General features: G+C 36.6%; 1 long non-coding RNA gene across 2 annotated transcripts in view; it reads left to right on the top strand.

The window, feature by feature from the left end:
- The window catches only part of LOC145519099 (uncharacterized), a 249,003-nt gene that overhangs the window by 59,265 nt on the left and 168,336 nt on the right, over positions 1 to 21,402 (top strand). The window lies entirely within an intron of this gene.

The raw sequence follows: 21,402 nt of genomic DNA, 5'->3' as shown, positions 1-21,402 counted from the left end.
CACATTTTTGGTCTATTCCCACTTCACCACCCACATGCTTCTTCTCTGGAACAACTTTTTCACCAGATTTCAAAAGTTTGTACTTCTAGCCCTGCTGTCTGCTACCATAATGAACTCACATAAATGTTTAACTCATTCAACATATCTTTCCACACAATGTAAATGAAAAACAAAACCAAAGACAAACAACTTTCTAAGATTTGATTCCTGAAAGGACTTCTCTTCACTGCTGTCGGACTATTTAGTTCTCAGTAATAAAGCAATTTTCTGCTATGGTGGCCTGACAGTAATTACCTCACGATGAAAGTTTTGGCTGCATGGTCTGTTGATGTTCGATGGCATTCAGGTCTTCAGCAGGATCCAGTAGCTATATTATGAATGGTGTTGACCACTCAGTCAGCTGTAGATAGAATATTCTTCCTCCTAAACACTGGGAATAGGCACAGAATTTTTAAATTGAGTTTACAGATGAACCACCCATTGTCTTTATGACAGACACCTCTAGAATCATAGGATCTATTAAATAATATGGTCTAAGCAGCAAGAATTCTTTTTTTAAATTAATTCATTAATTTTAATTGGAGGCTAATTACTTTACAATATTGTGGCAGTTTTTTCTATACATTGACATGAATCAGCCACGGGTATACATGTGTCCCCTCATCCCGAAACTCCCTCCTGCCACCCTCCCTGTCCCATCCCTCTGGGTTGTTCCAGTGCACTGGCTTTGAGTGCCCTTTTTCATGCATTGAGCTTGGACTAGTGATCTATTTCACATTTGGTAATATACATGTTACAAGGCTATTCTCTCAAAGCATCCCACCCTCGCCTTCTCCCTCAGAATCCAAAAGTCCATTCTTTATATCTGTGTCTCTTTTGCTGTCTCGCATATAAGGTCGTCATTACCGTGTTTCTAAATTCCATATATATGCATTAATATACTATACTGATGTTTTTCTTTCTTACTTACTTCACTCTGCGTAATAGGCTCCAGTTTCATCCACCTCATTAGAATTGACTCAAATATGTTCTTTTCTATAGCTGAGTAATATTCTATCGTGTATATGTACCACAACTTTCTTACCCATTCATCTGCCAGTGGACATCTTGGTTGCTTCCACATCCTAGCTATTGTAAACAGTGACCAGCAAGACTTCTTATATCGTAAATCACTTATATACTCTTTGCTATTTGGTCACAAATCTTCAAAACTAGAAGCTTTGTGTCAAATGATAAATGAGTTGAAACAGTATTGTCAAGCATGACATCATGAGAAATACTGTGGTGGACAAAGCACAAGCTAGAATCAAGATTGCTGGGAGAAATGTCAATAACCTTAGATATGCAGATGACACCACCCTTATGGCAGAAAGTGAAGAACTAAAGAGCCTCTTGATGAATGTGAAAGAGGAGAGTGAAAAAGTTGGCTGACAGCTCAACATTCAGAAAACAAAGATCATGGCATCCAGTCCCATCCCTTCATGGCAAATAGATGGAGAAACAGTGGAAACAGTGGCAGACTTTATTTTGGGGGGGCTCCAAAATCACTGCAGATGGTGACTGCAGCCATGAAATTAAAAGATGCTTTACTCCTTGGAAGGAAAGTTATGACCAAGCTAGACAGCATATTAAAAAGCAGAAACATTACTTTGCCAACAAAATTCCATCTAGTCAAGGATATGGTTTTTCCAGTAGTTGTGTATGGATGTGAGATTTGGACTATAACAAAAGGTGAGCGCCAAAGAATTGATGCTTTTAAACTGTGGTGTTGGAGAAGACTCTTGAGAGTCCCTTGGACTGCAAGGAGATCCAACCAGTCCATCCTCAAGGAAATCAGTCCTGAATATTCATTGGAAGGACTGATGCTGAAGCTGAAACTCTAATACTTTGACAACTTGATGTGAAGAGCTGACTCATTGGAGAAAACCCTGATGCTGGGAAAGACTGAAGACAGGAGGAGGGGATGACAGAGGATGAGATGGTTGGATGACATCACCAACTCAGTGGATATGTGTTTGAGCAAGCTCCGGCTGTTGGTGATGGACAGCAAAGCCTGGCGTGCTACAGCCCAGGAGATCACAAAGAGTTGGACATGACTGAGTGACTGAACTGAAATGAAGATTTCAACACATGAGTTATGGAGGGAGAAATTTAGCCCATAATTTTTCACCTTCCACACTTTTTATATCACAGGCAGATTCCATGTAATAGGACCTGTTGTAGTCTCATAATCTTTATGTAATTATATGAACGGTCATTCTCATTTTCATGATCAGAAAATTTAGGGTAAATGTTACTCTGAAATGTAATTAAGTTTATGTATATATTAATTGTTCAATCAAAGTTACAAAATATCTAGATTGAGTTGTTACAAAGGGTAGAAGTGATGAAGGCCTTTTGAAGGCCTTTTAACAATATACAGTAGTCATTGTGATTACCAGTTTATTCATTGTGACCCTAATAATTTTGCTTGGAGAGGTAAATTCAGTTTCTAAGGTTACAAGAAGCAGAAATGGATGCTTTTCATTTGATTCTAGCTAATTATTTTGTTTTCTTTACAGATAGAAGGAGGAAACAGGTGCTTCTGGGATTTAAGAAAGAATGTAGCTCACAATTATTAAGATGAAATGTCAAAATTATGTTAATCTACATTGAATGGTGAAAGCACTATAATCATAGCACAATCAAGTTAGTAGAGCAATGTTCTTAAATTCTAACTAGGATTTGAATGAAATTGTTTTAATTATGATAATTTAAAAGTTTCTTGAATGTTCCCATTGCTCATTATCTTTCAGCAAATTGTAATTATTTTGTGGTGCCAACAACTACACTTTGGAATAGAGGGCCACTGGCATTTTCATAGATTACTTAAATGTAAAAATTGCTGCATAGTGGTTCATATGAGTCACTTTTATCACAGACAGTGTTCAAGGTATGAAGATACAGTGACAGATCATTTCTAGGTAGAATCAAGTTGAGAAGCTTGGTCTAATTACTGCAAGAATTCCAGTAATAAAATGCTATATATATATATATTACTGAAATTGGCAACTCAGAAGGAAAGGTCATTTCTGGCATATGTTTGAGGATAAAAAGTGAGCTTATTAATTTGGCTTATTATACACAAAAATAACAAATAGGTTATTTCTGGTACACTTGCTGCTTTTTATCCAAGGCAGAATAGTTTATTGAATTCAGAAAAAGTCACACAAGAATATACAAAGCTGTTATTTTCAAGTAAGTTTGAGTGTATCAGAAACAATTATTTTCAGATTTATTTCAGGAATTAAATCACTTATATATGATTCAAGTATAATATATATACAATATAATTCAATTAGCAGAATGTATATTTCATTGTGGGGCTTCCCAGTGGGTGCTAGTGCTAAAGAACTCACCTGCCAATTCAGGAGACCCAGGAGACATGGGTTCAATCCTTGGGTTGGGAAGATCCTCTGGAGAAGGGCATGGCAACCCACTCAAGTATTCTTGCCTGGAGAAACTCATGGAGAGAGAAGGCTAATGGGCTACAGTCCATGGGGTCACAAAGAGTCAGACATGACTGAAGCAAATTAGTGCAGCACAGCATATTTAAGTGTGCTTTGTATATTCACAGAGTTGTGTAATCATCACCTTAATAAATTTTAGAATATTTTAACTACAATCAAAGGAAACACTCTCGCAATTAGCTGTCACCCTCCACTCAAACCCAAATCCTAGGGAACTACCAATCTACTCTGTCTTCATTGGCTTGTCAGTGTGAAAATTGCATATAAATGACATAATACAACATATGGCCTTTTAACTGAGTAACTGACTCCTTTCACTTAGCATGATGTTTCAATGTTAATTCAAATTCTTCCATGTATCAATATTACATTTCCTTAAATTAACAAATAATGTGGTGGTCCTAAGATGGCAGAGGAATAGGATGGGGAGACCACTTTCTCCCCCCACAAATTCATCAAAAGGTCATTTGAATGCTGAGCAACTTCCACAAAACACCTTCTGAATGCTGGTGGAGCACACCAGGCACCCAGAGAGGCAACCCATTTTCTTCAAAAGGAGTTAGGACAAAATATAAAACACAAAAAGAGGGACAAAAGAGTTAGGGATGGAGACCCATCCTGGGGAGGGAGTCATGAAGGAGAAGAAGTTTCCAAACACCAGGAAACCCTCTCACCGGTGGGTCTTTGGGGAGTTTTGGAAAATCAGAGGGCAATATAACTGGGAGGGGGAAAAAAAATAAAACACCACAGAATACGTGCCTAACCACAGCTCCCAGTGGAGAAGTAGTCCAGATGCTTGCCTCTGCCACCAATGAGCAGGGGCTGAACAGGCAGGCGTGGGCTGCATTGCTTAGGGTAAGGACCGGGACTGAATGCCCAGAGGACAATCTGAGGGACTTAACATGAGATAGCAACCCAAACTGTGGGATAGCCAGAGAGAGAGAAAAATAAAAAATAAAAAAGAGAGAGAACTTTCCTGGGAAAAGCTGTAACTTAAGGCACAGCCTGGCCCACTCACAGAACAAAGGATGGAGTGGATACCAGAGGAGAGTTAGCCAGCTGCAGGCTGGCCCATCCCTCCACTGGAGGGAGAGAGGCAGGCTGGCAACAACCAGAGCAGGAAGGCAAGGGGCAATCTTGGCCTCAGAGACAGCATCATGCACCAAATTGTGAGCAGGCTCCCAGTTGCTAACCAAGTCTTCTTGTGATCCTGTCGGTTGACATCTGCCAGGAGGGTCACAGCCTGAGCTCAGCTCCCCAGAGGCGACACGTCACAGACTCGAGATGGTGCTTTTGTGGCACACCCAGAAAACCAAGCCACTGGGACCAGGAGGTTATTAAGATGCACCACACACCTGGGATAGTGCGCTCACCAAGCACTTGGTCACCTGAGCTGCTCGGACCTGGGAAGGGCACAAAATGCAGGCCTAACCGAGTCTGTGCCTTTGTGGAGTACCCTAGACCCTGAACCTGAGCAGCTTAGACCTGGGAAGTGCACAAAATCCAGGGCCTGCTTTGGACAGGTCCCCTGCAGAGCAACCTGGAGCCTGAGCAGTGTAGACCGAGAAAGCACAGGTGCCGTGAGCTGGGGCAAACCCAGTGTGGTCCAGACACTGTGAACACTCCCCACACATGCCAGTGATATTTGTTTGCAGTGTTCCTCCCTCCCCACAGCACAACTGAACAAGTGAGCCTAAATGAGTGACCACCTTCACCTCTTTGTGTCAGGGTGGAAATTAGACACTGAAGAGACTTGCAAACAGAGGAAGCCAAAATAAAGAAGAGGGAACCACTCTGGAAGTGACAGGTGCAACAGATTAAAACCCTGTAGTTAGCATTGACTACATTGGAAGGGGCCTATAGACCTTGAGAAGAAGTATAAGCTGAAACAAGGAACTATCTGAAACTGAACTGACCCCTCACTGCCCTCAACAGCTCCAGAGAAATTCCTAGATATATTTTACTATTATCATTTTTTTTAATTTTTAAGTTCTTTATTACTCCTTTAGTTTTCATTTTTATAACCTAATATTATTTGCAAAAAATAACCTATGTTAAAAGCAAATTTCATATATATATATATTATAATTTTTGTGATTTTTTTTTAATATTGTATTTTTGATAGTCTAGCCTCTACTCTAGATTTTTAATCTTTGCTTTTTGGCATTTGTTATCAATTTTGTACCTTTAAGAATCTAACTACCCAGTTTTACTTAGGTGTGTGATTACTGGCTTGATTGCTCTCTCCATTTTTGACTCTCCTTTTTCTCCCCCAGGTCACCACTATCTCCTCTCCTTCTCTTCTCTGCTTAACTCTGTGAATCTCTGGGTGTTCTGGGCTGTGGAGAACACTTAGGGAACTGATTACTGGCTAGATTTGATCTCTTCTTTTGACCCCCCTTCTTCTCCTTGTGGTCATCTCCATCTCCTTTCTCCCTCCTCTCTTCTCTATGTAACTCTGTGAACCTTTCTGAGTGTTCCAGACTGTGGAGAGCACATAAGGAATTGATAACTAGCTAGATTGCTCTCGCCCCTTTTGATTCCCCCTCTTCTCCTCCTGGTCACCTCTATCTCCTCCCTCCCTCCTCTCTTCTCTGTGTATCTCTATGAACCTCTCTGAGTGTTCCAGACTATGGAGAGCACATAAGGAATTGATTACTGGTTAGATTGCGCGCTCCCCTTTTGATTCCCCCCTTCTCCTCCTGGTCACCTGTATCTCCCTCCTCCCTCTTCTCCTCCATGTAACTCTGTGAACATCTCTGAGTGTCCCTTGCTGTGGAGAATCTTTTCACCATTAACCTACATGTTTTATCATCGATGCTGTATGGATGGAGAAGTCTTGAGGCTACTGTAAGAATAAGACTGAAAGCCAGAGGCAGGAGGCTTAAGTCCAAAACTTGAGAACACCAGAAAGCTCCAGACTCCAGGGAACATTAATTGATAAGAGCTCATCCAAAAGCCTCCATACCTACACTGAAACCAAGCTCCACCCAAGAGCCAACAAGTTTCAGAGCAAGACATACCAAGCTAATTCTCCAGCAACACGGGAACATGACCCTGAGCATCAAAATACAGGCGGCCAAAAGTCACACCAAACCCATAGACACCTCAAAACTCACTACTGCACACATTGTACTCCAGAGAGAAGAGATCCAGCTCCACCCACCAGAACACCTACTCAAGCTTCAAGATTTCAAGATTCTGTTTTCACCTTTTGATTCCCCCTCTTCTCCTCCTGGTCACCTGTATCTCCCTCCTCCCTCTTCTCCTCCATGTAACTCTGTGAACATCTCTGAGTGTCCCTTGCTGTGGAGAATCTTTTCACCATTAACCTACATGTTTTATCATCGATGCTGTATGGATGGAGAAGTCTTGAGGCTACTGTAAGAATAAGGTGAAAAGACATACCAAGGTGAAAACAGAATCTTGAAATCTTTTGTTGTATCTCAGTTTATGAAATAATGATATTGATGCTTTTAACTTGCAATGTTCAAATTTTAAAAATTCATTGCTCTTTTAAAATCTGAGACATGTTAATAAATCACTGCTGTTTGGGAAAGTAATAGATACTCCTTTAAATGAATAATGTTACAGCCATATGTCCTAATTTATATGATGTTAAAATTCTTAACTATAAAGCTATTACAACATAACTTATATTGATTAATTGATATGAAATATGGAAAAATGCATTGAGTTCCAGGGAACATATCTCCAGCCATAGTTTGCTTTGCTAATTTGTACTTGTTTTCAGAAATATCAGAAATTTCTAAATAGGAAAGCAAAATAGGGCCCGGATCAAAAGTCCGGTGAGTGTGACTTTTCCCTACTCAATTTTGGTATGTATGTTTATTTCCAAACCATTATTTCTCTCTGGATTTTCCACTTAGTCTATTAAAAATTAATGCTATGAAAGTTTTCTAAAATATTCAGTTACTTTATGGCATCTCTCAATGATTACAACATTGACCAAATCTGCTTCTTCCACTGTGAATGTTTCATGTAGCTGTTTGAGGAAAGGAAGTAGCACTGCTAAGAAAGGGAGGACTTTGAGATCCTTGGTATTTTCTGATAAAGTCTTTGATGTAACTTGCCCTAAACCTATGGGATGCAGTGAAAGCATATTTAGAGGGAAATGAATAGCTATAAGTGCCCATAGAAAATATAAACCTTCTGGTAGATACTTTTCCAATTGGCTAACCATATCTGGCATCTGGTCCCATCACTTCATGGGAAATAGATGGGGAAACAGTGGAAACAGTGACAGATTTTGTTTTGGGGGGCTCCAAAATCACTGCAGGTGGTGACTGCAGCCATGAAATTAAAAGACACTTGCTTCTTGGGAAAGAAGTTATGACCAGCCTAGACAGTGTATTAAAAAGCAGAGCCATTACTTTGCCAACAAAGGTCCGTCTATTCAAAGCTATGGTTTTTCCGGTAGTCATGTATGGATATGAGAGTAGGACTATAAAGAAAGCTGAGCACCAAAGAATTGATGCTTTTGAACTGTGGTGTTGGAGAGACTCTTGAGAGCCCCTTGGACTGCAAAGAGATCCAAGCAGTGTGTCCTAAAGGAAATCAGTCCTGAATATTCATTGAAAGGACTGATCCTGAAGCTGAAACTCCAGTTCTTTGGCCACCTGATGCAAAGAGCTGACTCATTTGAAAAGACCCTGACGCTGGGAGAGATTGAAGGCAGGAGGAGAAGGGGATGACAGAGGATGAGATGGTTGGATGGCATCACTGACTCAATGGACATGAGTTTGAGTAAACTCTGGGAGTTGGCGATGGACACGGAGGCCAGGCAGGCTGCAGTCGATGGTGTCGCAAAGAGTCGGACACAACTGAGTGACTGAATTGAAGTGAACCAGATCTGTATTTTAGTAAAAATATTATAGATTACTTAGTGGGACAACAGGCAGAGTGTCTTTATTCTCATCCTCAATAGTCTTTTGTTTAGGAAAAAAATAATTAAATAAATGGTGTAACATCTTCCAATCTGTGATCCTGCCCTGAGAAGGGCTAAAATACAGGCTTCATTGACATTATACACTTCTTCTTCTTTTTTTTATTTTTTATCTTCAACTAATATCCACCACCTCTTTGTCAAAATCTCTTGTAATTCTGAAGGTAATTCACAATTTGATGGCCGTACTTGCACCATCAGAATAGCTTCTGAAATCCTTGGTGACTTAGAATCCATTTTTCCTTTTTTGTTGTTGTTGTTATTTGTTTTTTTATACTTACATTCACCTGTGCTTTGCCATGGATGACAAGCAGTTAGCACCAACCATCTTAGCTTTCTTCAATCACTGTTAACAAAATATTCAGAGTTCACTATGAGAGTGGCTGTCAGAGGCTGTTTCCCAAATGCGTTCTTCTGTTAAACCCATTTATTCTGGAGATTTTCAAGATTACTTACTTCATTCATTCCCTTTGCTTTACTTTGGGTGTCATGGCCTCTTCCCTGAATTTTTTCAAGGGCTCTGGGAACCTGCCACAGCATTCAACCTGTACAACCTTGCCCCACGGCCACTTCATTGGGCCCCTTCCACAGGAGTGCTACTCCTTGAACACGTTTTTTGTTGTTGTTGTTGTTAGAAAATTTAGTGATATACTTGTATAAATATAGGGATGTTTGAGTTCTTTGTATTTAGATATCTATTTATTCTCTCTATTGTTCTTTATACCTTTTGTTTCAAAATCTAAAACTATCCTGCAACATTTCTTGGCAGTATTATTTTGCAGGAGATGAATTCTTTAAGATTTTTTTTTTCTATCATTTTATTTCTAATATGTTTTCACAGGAAATTGACTTCTGGACTTTCTTTTTTAGCTCTTTAAAGATTTAATTTTGTTGCCTTCTGACTCCTATTATTTCTATGAGAATTCATCTATCATTTTACTGTCAATTCATTCTATGTCTTTATTTTCTCTCACTTGTTTCAAAGATTTCCTTTGTCTTTAGTTTTCTGTAGTTTTATTATGATGTACTTGGATTTTTTTTAATTTTTTTTTAATTTGTGTTTACCACACTTCAAGTTTCTCTGAACTTCTTGGATCTGTGGGAGGCTTTTTTGTTTGTTTTCAAACATTTTAAAAATTCTCAACATTAATCTCCTAAAATATTTCTTGTGACCTTGTCTCTTGTTTTCGTCTCCTCCTGGGTTTCACATACTTGTATATTTGAATGTTTTGATATTGTCCAATAGTTTCCAAGTATTCCATTTTTCCCCTCTCTTATTTTTGTGCTGTGGGTAAGATAATTTCTCTTGTCACATCTTCAAGTTCAAAATAATTTTCTGTCTTGTGTCTGTTCTGAGTATAGCATACCAGCCTAGTTTGTTGTTGACTGGAGTGAGGAATTTTGGGTTATTTATTTATATTCAGTACCCCACAGACTTGAAAATCCTCTAGTGATAGACAGCTGCTGCTTTTTGCCTGACATGAGTCATGGAATGATTAAGGCTCTCTCTCTGGGTGTTCCTGTTCCACTTTCTGCTTAGAGCAGGTCCAGGAAGACTACTAAAGATGGGTTTTTCTTGTACTTGGCTCTTCTCTCAGTTGTAGGGCATTGTTTGCTACCCAGTGTAAGAGGTCTCCAGTGGGGAAAAGATTTTTTCAGTTCCCCTGCTCCCAGCACAACCTGAAATAGGCCCATTTTCCTTGAGTTTCACATCTTGGGTTCTCTCAGCATTTCTACTCTTCCACAGTAAACAATCATTTCCTCCTATTTAGTGCAAAGTCTTCTGAACCCAAAGAGACTTCTTGGTAGTCTCTCACTACAGTTGACTCTCAACTGTAGCAAATTTTGCCTCATACCAATGCTTAGTCAAAAATGGGCATGCCCTTTAGGGGCAGTTGGCTTAATGCCATGAATTTAAAGAGTCTGTGGAGTAAGTGTTTCATAGCATCATTTGTCTTTGAGGTCAGTGCGGAATCTTTCTGGCCCTGTCTCAGTGGTAGCCAGTCTTGACCTCGTATTGATGTACGGGAGTGGGGATATTTGTCATTTTTCTGCTTTCCCCTGTGACGATACTGTCTGCTTCAGGCAGTGAAAGATCTGGGGCAGATGGCCTTCCATTTCCTTCCTTTCCCTAGTAGTGGAGAGCTGCTTCTTTCATCACATCAAGGTCCAGGGTGAGTGTGGATGGTTTTCCTACACGCTGCCCAGAGAGGCCCGCCTTTCCTTGCAGTTGTGCAGGGTTTGGGGGACAGGCAGGCTGCTTTAGGTTCTCCTTCTTCACCCCAGACACTGGCATATCCTGCATCCTGTGCAGTTGGTATGACTGCCCTTCCTGTACGCAGTCTGTCTCGTGAACCATTGACCTGTGAAAAGGGTCAGGTGAAAGCAAGTCTTCTCTTATGTCTGGGGCTCTCAGGGATTCTAAGTTAGCATGTTAGCCCATAATTGGCATTTAACATTTCATTAAATTTAAGCTTTCTTCTTCCAAATTAGTTTTATGGTAGCTAAATCTATCTCCCATTGTTATATCTTAGCTGAAACACTTTATGCGTCTCATCCTTTCACAGAAATGCATGTTCTCCATTTGAATTTCTTTTATTAGAATAGCTTTTGATCTTACTTTTTTCTTGGTCAGGCCTGTTCTCATTTTTAACGTGATAACAGATGTTTTCTTTTATTTTTGTTGCTTTCTATTTATTTTTGCAAAAAAAAAAAAAAGAAATTTCACTCTTTAATTTTAAAACATAATTTTGGAAAGTTATGAAGTGTTAGCATATAATATTCACATGGCTTACACTTTTCTAATGGGCACTTTAGCCACATTTTTTCCTCATTCTGCCTCTCACAGTCATAAAAATATAGATGTTTAAAAATATATGGAGATATTTGACTCAGTTTCATGCTAAACATAAGAACTTGATAAATTAGAAGCCCATTTTATTTAGTATGTGACTATTATTAAATCCATCAGGCTATATATTTCTTAAGAACTACATTAAAAAGAGAATGGAGAGCAAACTCCAAATTCTTCATTGTCTACAGAAGTATTTCTTATAGGCATGTATATACACTGAGATACAAAGAGATCCATCTAGATTTTTCAATTCTACATTTTTACTGTCATCACCTGTTCACAGAGAGACATTTTTGGGTCTTCACATATTTTTTTCCCAGGACTTTCCAGTTAACCTCAGATATTGCATGGGCTCAAGGACAGTCTATTGATATAATGATATAGTTGTTTTGTGACAACATGGGGTTTTTGCAAATCTTTATAAGAGGCTTTGACCTAGTTTTTTTCAGATCCTGCAACACATCTTTTTTCATTATTATTAAACTGCATGGTTAGAGTGTGTGGATCATTAAACTTTGCATTCAAACTAAATAGCAAACGTGTAGGATTTAAATAAGAGTACTAGGGTACTAAGAGAGTGTCCTTTTTGACTTTGCAGAGGTGAAATCCTTGACTAAATGGCTGATAAACAGATAACTTTGAATATTTATAATAGTTTTGCAAAAAACTCAAGAGTAGTTATGTTACCTCTAATAATGAAAGTGACTTATCTTTTCAGCAACAGACTTATTTCAAATAATAGTAATTTGTAAATGTTCTTTCAAGGAGAACTAATAATTATACTTTAATTTTTTAGATATGCAGTGGAAATAGCAAGTTATTCATGGATTTTAATGAATCATGCATATTTTCAATCTATGCTTAATAGTTCTAGACTTACCGCTATATGCCACTTAGCTTCTTAGGGCTTCTCAAAATATTTTATCAACTTATTTTTGAATATAAAAAATGTTTATTAAATTTATAACCTGAATCCAAAATGATACGCAGCCATAACTGTACTGGTGATGAATTTACAGAGAGTAAATAGATGCATTATTTTTCTTTCTATAGGAAGAAACAGTTTAAGCTCATTAAATTCTAACTTTGATATAATTCTATACCAGATCCTGCAAAGTCTCCTTTACAACCTCTTTTCATTGGTGACTACAACTGCCCCTCCCTCGAAAATGAATAACAACAGTACTGACATCTAAAATAACACATTGTTTGTGCACTTAATATAAAAGGGATCATTCAATGTACTGTTTCTGTGTATTTTATTTTCATTAATATTTTACACATGATATTCACTTGTATTGTTACATTGGTTGTAGTTTATTTATCTCACTGATGAGTAGTCCATTTTATGAATGTATCACACTTAATTGTTTTTGCTGTAGGTAGACATTTGACTATTATCACAATATTAGCTAGTTAACATAAAAATTTTGCTGCTATGAATGATCTTTTTAATATATTTAGCTGATAATATGTGCTGAGGAGATACACACAAGTGAAGTTACTTGCTCAAAAGTATGTAGGTTAACTATAGTAAATACTACCAATTGCCTTTGTAGAGGAATTTCATTAATTTAAATTCTTAACAACAGTATATAAAAACTCCACTTGCTCCATGTTCTCCCCAAACAGGAAATTGTATATTATTTTTATGTACCCTTCTGATGAGAGTATGTGTGGGTGTGCATGCTAAATCACTTCAGCCATGTCTTACTCTGTGTGACCTGATGGACTGCAGCCTGCCAAGCCCCTCTGTCCATGGGATTCTCCAGGGAAGAATACTGGAGTGGGTTGTTGTGCCCTCTTCCAAGGGATCTTCCCAACCCAGGGACTGAACCTGTATCTCTTAAGTTTACCTGCATTGGCAGGTGAGTTCTTTACCACTAGCACCACCTGGAAAGCCCTGATGAGAGTATATTCTTCTTTTCATTTGTATTTATAATTTTATGATGAATAAAAGAGAACTTTTTCCTGAGATTTATGTTCATTTGAATATTACATTTTGTGAATACCTTATTTGAATCTTTTGCCAATTGTTCCATTAGGGTGTCCTGCTTTTTATTAATTTATGAATATTCTTTATATATATATATTCCAAACATCCAGTATTATTAATATATATATGCATATTAATGTGCATATATTTTACATCTATTTTGTAAGTAGCCCAGAATATATTTATCTACTATTTATGCATTTAGGTTAATCCTAGAGAAGAACTAAAAATTGAATAAAATGGAAGGCACAGATTATTAGAAATTGAAAGATCATCTTGAAGCTATGTCCTTGAAATCTCTTTCATGACATAAAAATAAAAGATTAACTGAAGATCTCGAGGGCAAAATTGCTGTGTTAACAAACATTTTTTTCCACAAAAATTTCACTCTTATTTTGACTATGAACTCTACCTCATGTTTTTAATTTGCTCTTTAAAGGTCACTAAACTCAATCCCTTGTATTATTCTCTTCATCAAAGTGTGTAAGTCATTTCCTTGAAATGTTCTAGAATTCATTATGTTAATGGTTGTCTTACCTGTATTTTTTGTCCCAGACCGCTGGGATCTGCCATGAAAAGTGTTAATTGCTCAGTCATATCCAACTCTTTGCAACCCTGTGAACTATATTTTGCCAGGCTCTTCTGTCCATGGAATTCTCTAGGCAAGAATCCTGGCGTAGGTAGCCATTCCCTTCTCCAGGAGATCTTCCTGACCCAGGGATCAAACCTGGGTCTCCTGCATTGCCGGCTGATTTTTTACTGTATGAGCCACCAGGGAAGCCCAGTAGAAATTGTATGCATTATAAATTTTCCTTTGAGTGGTATAACATCAAACAATAGCATTAAATTCTATCTCTGCTATACTCTATGAGTTATTCATTTCTCCTTTTACCCATTTCTATTCAATTTATTGCCTCATATTTGCATGATTTCATTTGCTTGCTGACTGATCCTTATGACTTCTGTCTACCTCCCTTCCAAGTCATCCTATACAAGGCTAACATATATATATTTATTTAAAAGCTAAATTTCTTTATGAGAATAACCCACTTGAAATTACTTAATGCCAAAGTCTTAGCATGCAGACAGAGTCTTCCAATATTTGATTTGGCCTTACGTTATTAACTTATGCCCTAATAGGCTCGTGTAATTGGGACATGATATTGAATTGCATAATATTCATTGTCCCATAGCTATATTCTGTTAATAAGCAAGCATCTTCAATTTAATAATCATATACGTTTTTTTTTTTTTCTGTAGAATTCAACTTTTAACTGTTTTCATTCATTTCATTGCAAGTCTTTTGAAAACTTGTTTAGGACATGATTAAGTTATAACATCTAAGCTTACAATAGTGCATTCTTCACTTAGTCATTGCCAGTGTCCTCATATATGTCTTAGTCTTCAGAAATGATTTAAAAATTTACATTTTTCAAAAATCATTTAAGGTTAGTTTAGAGTAGACTTAGAATGGCAACAGGGATTTTATTTCAACATTAGTATTTCACAAAAATCTTGCTCAGATCCCCATATGTTCATATTATGTTGTTTATGTCAGAGCCCAGAAGATTAATATTAAATATCAGCTTTGATAAGACCCCAAGGGATTTAAGTACATCTTGGATTCATTTCTCTCTGAATTCTCTTGAATTATCTACTGTGGAATATGAAAGCATTTAGTTTTACTTACAAAACTCAGTCTAAAGAAAAGCTGGTTGCTTCTTCCAAAGGAAAATATTTTTACCTAAAATTCCAGTTAAAAATATTTCAGGATATTTTTCTCTTTGTAATGAACTCTCTCATATGAATCAATGTTTATTTTGAGTAATTCTGTTAAATTGTAGAGAACATTGTATACACCATGTTTATTTTTACATCTAATCTTTGTTTTTGTTATTCACTGTTTTATTGTTCAAAATATTACCTGGCATAGAGTTGGTACTGAATGAATACTGTTTTAATGAAATTTGCTTGTACACCATGTACTATTATTTGCTCTTGAGCACAGTAGTCCAATCCCCCAATTTCTTGACATTTTCTCTAAAGTGTCAATTATAAAGTAAATATTGCAGAGGGTTGTTATTAAGGTTAAATGAGATAATGAACATAAAGCAGTGTAGAGTGCTCAGCACACTGTAAGCTCTCAATCAGTATTGGATTTTCTTATTTACTTATTCAAATATTTTCAGGATTTTCTTAAGGAAAATTCTTAATTGGTTTAAGTAACTATATTTAGTTTTAATGATTTAAAAGACCAAATCCACCATGAAATCACAAAGACATTCCTAGTGTAGATGAATGAAGCACATTCACAATGGGCTGGGTGAAGAAATAGCTGGCATCAAGATTGCCAGGAGAAATATCAATAACCTCAGATATACAGACGATACCACACTTATGGCAGAAAGTGAAGAAAAACTAAAGAACCTCTGGATGAAAGTGAAAGAGGAGAGTGAAAAAGCTGGCTTAAAACTCAACATTCAAAAAACTAAGATCATGGCATCTGTTCCCATCACTTCATGGCAAATAGATGGGGAAATAATGGAAACAATGAGAGACTTCATTGTTTTGGGCTCCAAAAACACTGCAGATGGTGACTGTAGCTATGAAATTAAAGGATGCTTGCTCCTTGGAAGAAAAGTTATGACCAACCTAGACAGCATATTAGAAAGCTCAGACGTTACTTTACCAACAAAGGTCTGTCTAGTCAAAGCTGTTTTTTCCAGTACTAATGTATGGATGTGAGAGTTGGACTGTAAAGAGAGCTGAGCACCAAAGAATTGATGCTTTTGAATGTGGTGCTGGAGAAGAATCTTGATAGTCCCTTGGGCAGCAAGGAGATTCAGCCAGTCCATCCTAAAGGAAATCTGTCCTGAATATTCATTGGAAAGACTGATGCTGAAGCTGAAACTCCCAATACTTTGGCCACCTGATGCGAAGAACTGACTCACTGGAAAAGACCCTGATGCTGGAAAAGATTGAAAGTGGGAGGAGAAGGGGAGGACAGAGAAGGAGATGGTTGGATGGCATCACCAACTCAATGGACATGAGTTTCAGTAAGCTCCGGGAGTTGGTGATGGACAGGGAAACCTGGCGTGCTGCACTCCATGGGGTCTCAAAGAGTCAGACATGATGGAGCAACTGAACTGAACCATTTTTTATTTCTTATAATTTTTGTTATGATTTACAGCTGAAATTTTGCTGTTTGTTTTCTCTTTTCCCATCTGTTACCTTTTATTTTTAAAAAATATTTCATGCCTTACCTGAATTTTTAAAATGTCATTATACATTAGGTGCATATATTTGTCCCATTATTGTTTAACAATGATTGCTTTATGGTATGAAATATACACCTTTAACACTGCATTCTACTTGGAGATTACATTATACTACTTATCTTACAATGTAAAAATAGTACAGCATAAACTTTTTTCATTTCTTTTAGTGTATTACCATTTCTCTACTGCATTGTTAGACATTTAACCTGAACACAGATCTCACAGAGCACTGTTATTGATTTCTTTGGAGAGTAAATTATCTTTTAAAGATAATTAAAGCAAGAAAAAAAGCATTGTCTTCTATCTTATGCATGTATTTATTTTCACTGACACTTTTCATTCATTTTTGTCTGGTGTAATTCTATTCTAAATGTAGGAATTACTTTTTCATATATTTTGGGCTGGTTCATAGACAGTGGATTTTGAACATATATTCCTGAAAAAACTATTTCCCTTTTATTATTACAGTACAGTTTCTCTGAGTTTAGAATCATAGGCTGACATTTTTCTCACAACAAGTTAATATTGTCATTTCTTTTGTTGTCTGACATGAATAAGTTTGTGATAAAAAGTCTATTGCTTTGCTTATTTTTTTTCCTCTGTACACATCAGAGCTAGTTTCTTTTAAGAGATTTTCTTGATTACTAGATAAGTCTTCTGATTGATGTCTTTATGTCTATTGTGATTGTGACTCATTTAATTTCTTGGACCTATGAATGTATGACTTCAACTAAATTTTGTATTAGCTCCTGTATTCATCACAGATCCAGTAAGGAATTGTGTCCCATCATCCTGTTGTCAACCATGTTGAAATAGGAGTTAAATTTTCCAGAATCAAGTTTCCTGTCAAGTCTTAAGTTAGAGTTAGCTAGGAACTTTCACAGTGTATGGGATGAGGAAGTGTGGCTTTGACCATCACTCAATGATTGTTCTTTGGTTAGATGCTGAAGTATCCAGAAAATTTCAGCTTGTCCTACTGTCCCCTAAAAGCATTGTCTGTATCTTATACCAATGGGCTTTGGATGACACAGATTCACAGAGACTGACACTCCATGTAGCTGTCTATTTGCACTTGCTCATCTATATAGCTGAGGGACTTCCCCAGTGGCTCAACAATAAATAATCTGCCTGCAGTGGAGGAGATGCAGGAGACGTGGGTTTGATCTTTGGCTCAGGAAGATCCCCAGGAGGAGGGCATTGCTCTCTATTCCAGTATTCTTGCCTGGGAAATTCTATGGACAGGGGAGCCTGGTAAGCTACAGTTCATTGGGTCGCAGAAGTTAGACATGATTGAAGTGATTTAGCGCTCACGCATACATCTATAGCTGAATATGTGCTTGGATTCTCAGATTGACGACAGGGTGATGCAGCTGAATTTCTCTTACCTGTGTTTGTGTTGCATGAGAGTGGGGCATGAGAGGATGGTCATGTCAGTCATTTCTGAGTCTGTAGGACGCCTGTCAAGAGTGTTCTCAGCTTCATGTAAGAAAGAATTTAAGAGCAAGCCATAGTAAAGTGAAAGGAGGTTTATTCATGGAGGAAACATACTCCATAGACAGAGTGTGGGCCTCTCAGAAGGCAAAAGACGCAAGGGAGGAAAGAGAGGCACTAGTGTATGGGGTTGTCCGTTTCTATAGGGGTGGGTGATTTAATATGCTAATGAGTGGGAGCAGTGTTCCAGCTATTTGGGGGACAGCATGGGGATTACCAGGAATTGAGCCCTCATATGTTTTATGACTTATGGTCATGGCACCTGTGGGTGTGTTATTTAGCATACTTACATGTTACAGTGAGTATGTCCTGAAGCCTAAGGTCTAAGGGAGGTCAACTCATCCACCATCTTGCACTTAGTTGGTTCTAATCAGTTCATGACTTGTTCTTGGGCTATGTCACTGTTTTAAAAGTTGTGCCCTGCCTTCTTCCTGTCTCATTTGGAGATTCATTTTTTTCAGTGTCTTTCCATAATTGTGCAAGTTTTAATTCATAGAATAAGTCACATTCCCACTATTAACGAATTTCCATTTTCATTTGTCAACCTTTGCTGATACAATAGGTATTATGATGATCTATACTTCTTAAATAAGTAAAATAAGAAATGGAAATAGTTAGCAATTTCTTTAATATTAAAAAGAAAATGAGTAGTGGAGCTAGGATTTGAATATGTGAAGCCTATTTAACCACTTTGTCATATTTCCTCTTTAAAGCTCTGCATTTAGAGATAATATATTTTATTTCAAAATGTATATTTTTATGACCATACATATTAAAACATTTGGCAATGTTTATTTACTTGTTAGAACTCTTTGCCACCTCTCACATTCATGTAATAATGTCAGAGTATTAAAATTAAGTTCAAGAATAGATGTTATTTTTGTGTTTTATGTCAGGGATAATACATACAAAAGAAGTATTTTGGGAATAAAGATATCAATAAAATTAATGTCTCAAAAATATATCTGGGTAAGAAATACTAATAAGTATTGATATAAGTAAAATTTTTTAAAATTCAAATGTAAATTTATGTTACCTAGATTTTCTTACATTTTTTCTGCCATAATCATGTCATGAATTATTTCTTTCATTGGCATTTATTTTTAAATATCCACAATGGTAATGCATTGCCTATGGAAGAGTAAATAATCTAATTAATAAATGTTGATTTCAATACCTCGAAATATATAATATTTCAATAAAACACATTCATAATGAAACCAATTAAAGTGAATAATGTATGTTTACATCCATTATTGTATCCAACAGTTTGACCACCTGATGTAAAGAGCTGACTCATTGGAAAAGACCCTAATGCTAGGAAAGATTGAGGGCAGAAAGAGACTAGGGTAACAGAGGATGAGATGGTGGGATGGCATCACCGACTCAATGGACATGAGTTTGAGCAAACTCTGGGACATAGTGAAGGACAGAGAAGCCTGACACACTACACTCTATTGAGTCACAAAGAGTCAGACATGTATTAGCTGTCTGTCAACAACAAATGCTTACATTTGTGTATTTACTAAAATGTGAATGAAATCTTTCATTAACACATAATTTTGGTTTTTGAACACAAAACACTTTTTAAAAGGAGAAAGTATTTTATTTATTGCTTTATTTACTTATTCAAGATATACACCATCCCTTCTATATTCCAATCACCTAAATTTTATAAGTAACACTTTTCATTAGTGTTGATTGTGTTATTAAATGCCACATTATGTATTATATACAATTCAAATCAGTAGGTAGCTAACTGTGTGGATAATATTTACATAGCTTCAACTGAATTTGCAAGCATTATCATAGTATTATGTTAAAATATGTTGTCACTTGTCAATTAGATAATCAGCAGAGTGCCTAATTCAAATGAGAGAATATCAAAAAGACTAGAGGAGTACTTTTGCTTGTTTGTAAAAATAAACGTCTACATTTTTATGTTTAAATGAATAAACTTAGTTTTTGTTTTCATTTACAAAATACTATATAGCTGTTTAATATACATATTTAATTTTAAGTTAGCAATGACTTAGAAAATTTTTAAAGTGCATAAAATAATACATAGAATAAATACTACAAACACATAATGTAGTGTTGGAATACCTGGCTACTTCTCTTGGATCTATAGATCAATTTATAAATGATTTTGAACCTCTGGTTCTGCATCTATACAATGTAAAGGAAGAAAAGTTATATGAGGTTTGATCTAACTACTTAACAAAAGTTTTCCAAATCTTCTGGCATGTTGAGTGCAGCACTTTCACAGCATCATCTTTTAGAATTTGAAATAACTCAACTGGAATTCCATCACCTCCACTAGCTTTGTTCATAGTGATGCTTCCTAAGGCCCACGTGACTTCACATTCCAGGATGTCTGGCTCTAGGTGAGTTTTCACACCATCGTGATTATCTGGGTCATGAAGATCTTTTTTGTATAGTTCTTCTGTGTATTCTTGCCACCTCTTCTTAATATCTTCTGCTTCTGTTAGGTCCATACCATTTCTGACCTTTGTTGTGCTCATCTTTGCATGAAATATTCCCTTGGTATCTCTAATTTTCTTGAAGAGATCTCTAGTCTTTCCCATTCTATTATTTTCCTCTATTTCTTTGCATTGATCACTGAGGAAGGCTTTCTGATCTCTCCTTGCTATTCTTTGGAACTCTGGAACTTTGTATTTAAATGGGTATTTCTTTCCTTTCTAGATATTTCCCATATAATTTTTGTAATTAAAAAAAATACATTAAAGTGAAAATATTTATAAAAACAATGAATATTCATTTCAGAAAATTACAGTTATATTTTTCAAGATGTCTTTTCAAAGCAGAGGATTGTTAAGTATGTGTGTTCAGTTGAAAGAATTAATTACTTTTTCAGTTATAAATATCAAAAATATTACATAATTTATGAGCCGATATAGACTTGCTAAAATTAACTTCAAAAGTTATTGAACACCATGTGTATCTCTATCCAGAACATGAGAAATAATTAATCTTGATGTCCATAGAAAATGTAAATCAATAAGTATAAGCAAAATGAAAGAAGTATCATTACTAGCATTTTGTAAATTGATGTCTTAAGGATGCACTGTAAGTCTTTGATTCTAAAGAGTAGCATCGCTGAAAGTTATTAAGCCTAACTGAAGTATGACTTATGTAATGTACCAAGATTACAACCATGTAGAGAAGTATTAGGCAACTCTCCAAATCTAAGCCTAATAGATGAAAATATATTTAGACTTTTTTATTTAATTGAAAAATAAATACTAGTAACTATCGAATTGTTATTGCCATGTACTCCTAGGCTT

This window comes from Giraffa tippelskirchi, chromosome 8 (genome assembly GCF_054371585.1).
Source record: "Giraffa tippelskirchi isolate mGirTip1 chromosome 8, T2T-mGirTip1v1.2.pri, whole genome shotgun sequence".
Taxonomy (NCBI): Eukaryota; Metazoa; Chordata; class Mammalia; order Artiodactyla; family Giraffidae; genus Giraffa; species Giraffa tippelskirchi.
The sequence above is the reverse complement of the archived record's forward strand: the minus strand, read 5'-3'. Positions and strand labels throughout refer to the sequence as shown.